General features: G+C 45.2%; 1 pseudogene; it reads right to left on the bottom strand.

The window, feature by feature from the left end:
- The window catches only part of LOC106593268 (protein flightless-1 homolog), a 45,838-nt pseudogene that overhangs the window by 24,360 nt on the left and 13,978 nt on the right, over positions 1 to 7,500 (bottom strand).

Here is a 7,500-nt window from a genome sequence, read left to right as displayed (position 1 = left end):
AGAACATTTAGAACCTAGAAAACAGGGCAGAACATCTAGAACATTTAGAACCTAGAAAACAGGGCAGAACATCTAGAACATTTAGAACCTAGAACACAGGGAAGAACATCTAGAACATTTAGAACCTAGAACACAGGGCAGAACATCTAGAACCTAGAACGGTTAGAACCTAGAACAGAGGACAGTGTGTACCTCCAGGTCGACCAGGAAGTGGATGGCTTCAGGAAGAGTCACCAGACGATTCTTATTCAGAACCAACTTCTTCAGCTTCCCGCACCTACACAACAACAACAACAACAATATGGTGTGAGGTATATCTACCTACACAACAACAACAACAACAACAATATGGTGTGAGGTATATCTACCTACACAACAACAACAACAACAATATGGTGTGAGGTATATCTACCTACACAACAACAACAACAACAATATGGTGTGAGGTATATCTACCTACACAACAACAACAATATGGTGTGAGGTATATCTACCTACACAACAACAACAACAACAATATGGTGTGAGGTATATCTACCTACACAACAACAACAACAATATGGTGTGAGGTATATCTACCTACACAACAACAACAACAACAACAACAATATGGTGTGAGGTATATCTACCTACACAACAACAACAACAACAATATGGTGTGAGGTATATCTACCTACACAACAACAACAACAACAATATGGTGTGAGGTATATCTACCTACACAACAACAACAACAACAATAACAATATGGTGTGAGGTATATCTACCTACACAACAACAACAACAACAATATGGTGTGAGGTATATCTACCTACACAACAACAACAACAACAATATGGTGTGAGGTATATCTACCTACACAACAACAACAACAACAATATGGTGTGAGGTATATCTACCTACACAACAACAACAACAACAATATGGTGTGAGGTATATCTACCTACACAACAACAACAATATGGTGTGAGGTATATCTACCTACACAACAACAACAACAACAACAATATGGTGTGAGGTATATCTACCTACACAACAACAACAACAACAATATGGTGTGAGGTATATCTACCTACACAACAACAACAACAACAATATGGTGTGAGGTATATCTACCTACACAACAACAACAACAACAACAATATGGTGTGAGGTATATCTACCTACACAACAACAACAACAACAATATGGTGTGAGGTATATCTACCTACACAACAACAACAACAACAACAATATGGTGTGAGGTATATCTACCTACACAACAACAACAACAACAATATGGTGTGAGGTATATCTACCTACACAACAACAACAACAACAATATGGTGTGAGGTATATCTACCTACACAACAACAACAACAACAATATGGTGTGAGGTATATCTACCTACACAACAACAACAACAATATGGTGTGAGGTATATCTACCTACACAACAACAACAACAACAACAATATGGTGTGAGGTATATCTACCTACACAACAACAACAACAACAATATGGTGTGAGGTATATCTACCTACACAACAACAACAACAACAATATGGTGTGAGGTATATCTACCTACACAACAACAACAACAACAATATGATGTGAGGTATACCTACCTACAGAGTCCCTCGGGTATGATGTGAGGTATATCTACCTACAGAGTCCCTCAGGTATGATGTGAGGTATATCTACCTACAGAGTCCCTCGGGTATGATGTGAGGTATATCTACCTACAGAGTCCCTCAGGTATGATGTGAGGTATATCTACCTACAGAGTCCCTCAGGTATGATGTGAGGTATATCTACCTACAGAGTCCCTCAGGTATGATGTGAGGTATATCTACCTACAGAGTCCCTCAGGTATGATGTGAGGTATATCTACCTACAGAGTCCCTCGGGTATGATGTGAGGTATATCTACCTACAGAGTCCCTCGGGTATGATGTGAGGTATATCTACCTACAGAGTCCCTCAGGTATGATGTGAGGTATATCTACCTACAGAGTCCCTCGGGTATGATGTGAGGTATATCTACCTACAGAGTCCCTCAGGTATGATGTGAGGTATATCTACCTACAGAGTCCCTCGGGTATGATGTGAGGTATATCTACCTACAGAGTCCCTCGGGTATGATGTGAGGTATATCTACCTACAGAGTCCCTCGGGTATGATGTGAGGTATATCTACCTACAGAGTCCCTCGGGTATGATGTGAGGTATATCTACCTACAGAGTCCCTCGGGTATGATGTGAGGTATATCTACCTACAGAGTCCCTCGGGTATGATGTGAGGTATATCTACCTACAGAGTCCCTCAGGTATGATGTGAGGTATATCTACCTACAGAGTCCCTCAGGTATGATGTGAGGTATATCTACCTACAGAGTCCCTCGGGTATGATGTGAGGTATATCTACCTACAGAGTCCCTCGGGTATGATGTGAGGTATATCTACCTACAGAGTCCCTCGGGTATGATGTGAGGTATATCTACCTACAGAGTCCCTCAGGTATGATGTGAGGTATATCTACCTACAGAGTCCCTCAGGTATGATGTGAGGTATATCTACCTACAGAGTCCCTCAGGTATGATGTGAGGTATATCTACCTACAGAGCCCCTCAGGTATGAGTTCCAGGTTGTTGTTTGCAGCCATGAACTCCTGCAGGCTGGATAACTTCCCCACGCCAGACGGAACGCCGTCGAAGTCCAGCTTGTTACTGTTCACATAAAGCTTCTTCAACTTCCCCAGCTTACAGATAGCAGACTGGAGAGAGAGACAGAGACAGAGAGAGAGAGACAGAGACAGAGACAGAGACAGAGAGAGAGAGAGAGAGACGAGAGAGAGAGACAGAGAGAGAGAGAGAGAGAGAGAGACAGGGGGTAAAGACAAAAGGGTGCAGTTTAAGTCCAAACCTGTTTGACATCTTACGTCAACGAACAAACAGTGTTTGCTGGACCGATCTGCAGCCTCTGGACTCACCCTCAAAGATCAGGTCAGATTGCTGCTCTACCCCAAATCAAATCTTATTGGTCACAGTCACATGGTCACATGGTGTTATTGGTCACATGGTTAGCAGGTGTTATTGGTCACATGGTCACATGGTTAGCAGGTGTTATTGGTCACATGGTTAGCAGGTGTTATTGGTCACATGGTCACATGGTCAGCAGGTGTTATTGGTCACATGGTCACATGGTTAGCAGGTGTTATTGGTCACATGGTCACATGGTCAGCAGGTGTTATTGGTCACATGGTCACATGGTTAGCAGGTGTTATTGGTCACATGGTTAGCAGATGTTATTGGTCACATGGTTAGCAGGTGTTATTGGTCACATGGTCACATGGTTAGCAGGTGTTATTGGTCACATGGTTAGCAGGTGTTATTGGTCACATGGTCACATGGTCAGCAGGTGTTATTGGTCACATGGTTAGCAGGTGTTATTGGTCACATGGTTAGCAGGTGTTATTGGTCACATGGTTAGCAGGTGTTATTGGTCACATGGTTAGCAGGTGTTATTGGTCACATGGTTAGCAGATGTTATTGGTCACATGGTTAGCAGGTGTTATTGGTCACATGGTCAGCAGGTGTTATTGGTCACATGGTCACATGGTCAGCAGGTGTTATTGGTCACATGGTTAGCAGGTGTTATTGGTCACATGGTTAGCAGGTGTTATTGGTCACATGGTTAGCAGGTGTTATTGGTCACATGGTTAGCAGGTGTTATTGGTCACATGGTTAGCAGGTGTTATTGGTCACATGGTTAGCAGGTGTTATTGGTCACATGGTTAGCAGGTGTTATTGGTCACATGGTTAGCAGGTGTTATTGGTCACATGGTTAGCAGGTGTTATTGGTCACATGGTTAGCAGGTGTTATTGGTCACATGGTTAGCAGGTGTTATTGGTCACATGGTTAGCAGGTGTTATTGGTCACATGGTTAGCAGGTGTTATTGGTCACATGGTTAGCAGATGTTATTGGTCACATGGTTAGCAGGTGTTATTGGTCACATGGTTAGCAGGTGTTATTGGTCACATGGTTAGCAGGTGTTAATGTGAGTGTAGCGAAATGCTTGTGCTTATAGTTCCAACAGTGCAGTAAATATCTAACAGGTAATCTAACAATGTCACAACAACTACCTTATATAACACACACACACACACACACACACACACACACACACACACACACACACAAAGGAATGAATAAGAATTTGTACATGTAAATATATGGATGAGCGATGGCCGAACAGCATCGGCAAGATGCAGTAGATGGTATAGAGTACAGTATATACATATGAGATGAGTAATGTAGGGTATGTAAACATTATATAAAAGTGGCATTGTTTAAAGTGGCTAGTGATACATCTAATTACATCCAATTTTTAATTATTAAAGTGGCTGGAGTTGAGTCTGTATGTTGGCAGCAGCCACTCAATGTTAGTGATGGCTGTTTACCAGTCTGATGGTCTGGAGATAGAAGCTGTTTACCAGTCTGATGGTCTGGAGATAGAAGCTGTTTATCAGTCTGATGGCCTGGAGATAGAAGCTGTTTACCAGTCTGATGGTCTGGAGATAGAAGCTGTTTAACAGTCTGATGGCCTGGAGATAGAAGCTGTTTATCAGTCTGATGGCCTGGAGATAGAAGCTGTTTACCAGTCTGATGGTCTGGAGATAGAAGCTGTTTATCAGTCTGATGGCCTGGAGATAGAAGCTGTTTATCAGTCTGATGGCCTGGAGATAGAAGCTGTTTACCAGTCTGATGGCCTGGAGATAGAAGCTGTTTATCAGTCTGATGGCCTGGAGATAGAAGCTGTTTATCAGTCTGATGGCCTGGAGATAGAAGCTGTTTACCAGTCTGATGGCCTGGAGATAGAAGCTGTTTAACAGTCTGATGGCCTGGAGATAGAAGCTGTTTACCAGTCTGATGGTCTGGAGATATAAGCTGTTTACCAGTCTGATGGCCTGGAGATAGAAGCTGTTTATCAGTCTGATGGCCTGGAGATAGAAGCTGTTTACCAGTCTGATGGCCTGGAGATAGAAGCTGTTTACCAGTCTGATGGTCTGGAGATAGAAGCTGTTTACCAGTCTGATGGCCTGGAGATAGAAGCTGTTTATCAGTCTGATGGTCTGGAGATAGAAGCTGTTTACCAGTCTGATGGCCTGGAGATAGAAGCTGTTTACCAGTCTGATGGCCTGGAGATAGAAGCTGTTTACCAGTCTGATGGTCTGGAGATAGAAGCTGTTTACCAGTCTGATGGCCTGGAGATAGAAGCTGTTTATCAGTCTGATGGTCTGGAGATAGACAGCTTCTACCAGTCTGATGGCCTTGAGATAGAAGCTGTTTATCCAGTCTCTCGGTTCCAGCTTTGATACACCTGTACTGACCTCGCCTTCTGGATGATAGCGGGGTGAACAGGCAGTGGCTCGGGTGGTTGATGTCCTTGATGATCTTTTTGGTCTTCCTGTGACATCGGGTGCTGTAGGTGTCCTGGAGGGCAGGTAGTTTGCCCCCGGTGATGCGTTGTGCAGACCTCACTACCCTCTGGAGAGCCTTACGGTTGTGGGCGGAGCAGCTGCCGTACCAGGCGGTGATACAGCCCGACAGGATGCTCTTGATTGTGCATCCGTAAAAGTTTGTGAGTGTTTTTGGTGACGAGCCAAATTTCTTCAGCCTCCTGAGGTTGAAGAGGCGCTGCTGCGCCTTCTTCACCACGCTGTCTGTGTGGACCATTTCAGTTTGTCCGTGATGTGTACGCCGAGGAAATTAAAACTCTCCACATTCTCCACTACTGTCCCGTCAATGTGGATAGGGGGGCTGCTCCCTCTGCTGTTTCCTGAAGTCCACGATCATCTCCTTTGTTTTGTTGACGTTGAGTGTGAGGTTATTTTCCTGGAGTACAGCCGAGGGCTGAGAACGCACCCTTGTGGGGCCCCTGTGTTGAGGATCAGTAGGGCGGAGATGTTGTTTCCTACACTCACCACCTGGGGGCGGCCCGTCAGGAAGTCCAGGACCCAGTTTCACAGGGCGGGGTCGAGACCCAGGGCCTCCAACTTGATGACGAGTTTGGAGGGTACTATGGTGTTAAATGCTGAGCTGTAGTCGATGAACAGCATTCTTACAAAGGTATTCCTCTTGTCCAGATGGGTTAGGGCAGTGTGCAGTGTGATTGTGATTGCGTCGTCTGTGGATCTATTAGGGCGGTAAGCAAATTGGAGTGGGTCTAGGGTGTCAGGTAGGGTGGAGATGATATGGTCCTTGACTAGTCTCTCATAGCACTTCATGATGACGGAGGTGTGTGCTACGGGGCGATAGTCATTTAGCTCAGTTACCTTACCTTTCTTGGGAACAGGAATAATGGTGGCCATCTTGAAGCATGTGGGGACAGCAGACTGGGATAGGCATTGATTGAATATGTTCGTAAACACACCAGCCAGCTGGTCTGCGCATGCTCTGAGGACGCGGCGAGGGATGCCGTCTGGGCCGGCAGCCTTGCGAGGGTTAACACGTTTAAATGTTTTACTCACGTTGGCTGCAGTGAAGGAGAGCCCGCAGGTTTTGGTAGCGGGCCGTGTCAGTGGCACTGTATTGTCCTCAAAGCGAGCAAAGAAGTTGTTTAGTTGGTCTGGGAGAAAGACGTCGGTGTCCGCGACGGGGCTGGTTTTCTTTTTGTAGTCCGTGATTCACTGTAGACTCTGCCACATATGTCTCTTGTGTCTGAGCTGTTGAATTGCGACTCTACTTTGTCTCTATACTGACGCTTAGCTTGTTTGATTGCCTTGCGGAGGGAATAGCTACACTGTTTGTATTCGGTCATGTTTCCGGTCGCCTTGCCCTGATTAAAAGCAGTGGTTCGCACGCTTTCAGTTTTGCGTTTTGCGTGAATGCTGCCATCAATCCACGGTTTCTGGTTGGGGGAAGGTTTTAATAGTCACCGTGGACATAACATCACCGGTGCACTTCCTAATAAACTTGCTCACCGAATCAGCGTATACATCAATGTTATCGTCCGACGCTATCCGGAACACATCCCAGTCCATAGTGATCGAAGCAATCTTGAAGCGTGGAATCAGATTGGTCGGACCAGCGTTGAACAGACCTGAGCGCGGGGCGCTTCCTGTTTTAGTCTCCGTCTATAGGCTGGGAGCAACAAAAACGGAGTCGTGGTCAGATTCGCGGAAAAAGGAGAGCGCGGGGGGAGGGCTTCGCGTCGCGGAAATTAGAGTAGCAACGATCCAGAGTTTTGCCAGACCGGGTCGGGCATTTTGATACGCTGATAAACATGTAGGGAGTCTTGTTTTCAGATCAGCTTTGTTAAAACCCCCCGGCTACAATAAATGCAGCTTCAGGATACGTGGTTTCCAGTTTACATAGAGTCCAATGAAGTTCTTTACACGGCTGTGATTTATAAATCGAAGAGAATTCTCTTGGTAGATAACGCGGTCGGCATTTGATCGTAAGGAATTCTAAGCCTGGGACAGGAAGTACCATGGTTGAACATGGTCCAACTACCTGGG

The sequence above is a fragment of the Salmo salar genome, unplaced genomic scaffold, assembly GCF_905237065.1.
Source record: "Salmo salar unplaced genomic scaffold, Ssal_v3.1, whole genome shotgun sequence".
Lineage (NCBI taxonomy): Eukaryota > Metazoa > Chordata > Actinopteri > Salmoniformes > Salmonidae > Salmo > Salmo salar.
Note: the sequence above shows the minus strand (reverse complement) of the source record. Positions and strands in the feature narration are given on the sequence as shown.